The sequence below is a fragment of the Strigops habroptila genome, chromosome 7 (assembly GCF_004027225.2).
Source record: "Strigops habroptila isolate Jane chromosome 7, bStrHab1.2.pri, whole genome shotgun sequence".
Lineage (NCBI taxonomy): Eukaryota > Metazoa > Chordata > Aves > Psittaciformes > Psittacidae > Strigops > Strigops habroptila.
Window position 1 is genome coordinate 32,819,922 of NC_044283.2, and position 2,623 is coordinate 32,822,544.

General features: G+C 37.6%; 1 long non-coding RNA gene across 1 annotated transcript; it reads right to left on the minus strand.

Annotated features, from left to right (window-relative positions):
* Positions 1-598: 598 nt before the first annotated feature.
* Positions 599-1,989, minus strand: LOC115610444. Its single transcript, XR_003992232.1, has 3 exons — positions 1,830-1,989; positions 832-952; positions 599-706 (listed from the first exon to the last, which is right to left on the minus strand). It is a non-coding gene; the product is annotated as an uncharacterized LOC115610444 (long non-coding RNA).
* Between the last annotated feature and the right edge of the window lie 634 nt (positions 1,990-2,623).

A 2,623-nucleotide genomic window follows, 5' to 3' on the forward strand; every position in this document is an offset into this window, starting at 1 on the left:
GCAAAGAGTAAAAGTTAATTTTCACTCACTTATTTCCATATAGCTCTGCTGAAGCTAAGAGTTGAACAGGTCGGACCAGAATTTGGCTTCAGTTTTCCAAGCACATCTGGTCATTTCATGACAGCTATTTCTTTGTGGGTTATGTTAGTTAGAAAAGAGCCAGATGCTGATCTCTTTCTCAAGGCAACTTATTCTTTAAGTGATCCCACTGATACAATCACATTGCTTTTAGTAAAAAACAACTAGCCTACACATGACACTGAGACACCCTAGGAAAATTATCTGTTACATTCTTTTTATCTGTTCCTTCCCCTTAGCCATCAAACACCCCGTTAGGTACAAACAGTGTCACCTGGCACCAGTTAAGTGCTACTGAACCCTGATGGAAGGGAAGACACAGTTTATCGCTATAGTCGGATAAATCCTTTTATTATGGCTAGACACTCTTAAGGCAAGTTTTGCCAGCTGCCAGAGATTTATAGGAAACCTGGCAGAAATGGAAAAATGGAAGATATACTTAATCAATATACAACTTTATTTCTTCTCTTCCATCCTTTCATAGACTCACAGCCACAAAGCCAGTACTACCCACCTGTTCCGGCAACTGCAGGACTTCTGCCTCAGGATGGGACACAAATGCCTTGAACCACTAAGCAAATATCCCTCATATGGTTTTTTATATGCTGAGGGCTCCATGCCTATGCACCTGGTTTGGGATAAAACATTTTCATTCAGCTGTTGGTGGCTTTGAATCCAGTTGAGAAAACTGCTCATTTGAATTGAGAAAACAAGCTCATTGAAGCTTGTTTGCTTCTGCATCTAATTCATTACCTGATCACTTCTAATTAGAACAGTTGGAATGGAAAAGCTGTTTTGTTCTGTGCAGTTAACAATTATTTCCTCCCAGTCAGAACACAGGACCTTTCCTAGTGGGTTGATCTGCAAAAGAATACTGAAAAAAACAGGTTTGTTTGTACATCAGAAGGAAAATGTTAAAGTAAAAAACTTAAAAGGAAACATTCAGGTTTTCTGTAACAGGAGGTTTCAAGGTAGTCAAAATATTTTAATTTTATACTACTTTTCTGGTATTGGTAGCACTTTCCATTCCCAGCATTTATTTGCCAAAATACATAGTTCATTGTAATGATAATACACTTCTTTCATCTTTTTTTTCTTTTCCTGATCTCCTTCCATAATCATAGCCAAATTTGCCTACAGATTCATGGGCTTTGGACCCCCAAAATTTCTCAGTAAGAAACTGTCATTTTTTGCTTTATGACAAAATTATAGGAAAAAACTACTATCATTTTACATACGAAAAGCTATGTGACAAACAAATGCACAGTGTTTGGGGCATTATCACCATTTCCCTAAAGCTATATGTTGCTTGTATAGAGACTGTTGCTGCTGTCATGGGTGGGGACTAATAGCACAGAGGAAAGAATGCTGCTAGTTGAGAAATGATTGTTTGAAAGCATAAACAGAAATATGCACACTAGCAGGAGGAAAGATGAAGCACTAAATAAAATAAACAAATAAAATAACATAATAGTAGTGGGTGTTTGAGTTCCACTCAGTAATAATAAATACATTTAAAGTACCTCTGTAGGCTACCAGCTTTGAAGTGTGAAAAAAGAAAAGTAATGACTGATAACTGTTTGTGAGCATTCAATTTGTAATGGCCAGAAGAAACAGCTCAGTTTGATACTGATTAAGGACTTATTACCTCTCTTTCAGCTCTGTGTCCAGTTGTACACTAAAATTACTCATTTTGACATATCTTTTTTCCTACTTGTATCTTTGAGCGTAACAAGTGAATGTCACTGTACCTTGGTAATTTGGGTATCATTACAATTAGCTGAAGTGCTTGCTTGCATAACTATAAATCAACTGTGTGGTTTTGAGCTGCATGTTGCACTTGTGACTGATTTGTAATATAGCCAAGTTGAGAGGTGGTGTCAGTTCTCTGCTATTCTTCTATTAGCTCTGAAACAAAATCAGACTTGTAAGAAACAGTAAAATGTCATTAGGCAGCTCAAATAATCAAATTTACTTAAAGTATCTGAAACATTATTCATTTAGCAAATGTATTAGGTGAATTAAAATGAATCTAACATCGTAACTTACAGCTTGCATCTCATACTCTTCTGTTAGCCTGGCTCAGTTTTGAATTGAAAGATTTGTGTGAAACACAAAGATCTGAACTCAAGTCAGGTACAGCATTTTCTCTAAATCAGCTGTCTTCTGGCTGCCTGTGAGCAAGAGGATTCTCTTTTTCTGGCCTTGCTACCATGAGACTACTTTTGACTATATTTCATCTACCCTTGGAAGTTTAGTCTGAAGTCCAAAAACCCACTTATTGGACCTCTTTCCGTTCCCTTTTTTACTCTTTACGATTCAGCATGATTTAAAACTGAACTCCCAACTTTTAAAGCCACAGATGCCCATTGAAGTTAATGGTGCAACATCATCTTGCATCAGTGGATGGCCTGGTCCTCTGGAAATAGGAAAGTTGATCCTCAGCATTTCTGTCCTGTGTGCTATGCCCAGTCTGTCTCACATGGCATCATGTCTCCAAAACTATCTCGGGGGGCCCAGGATCAATTCTCAGCCTTGCATCAAA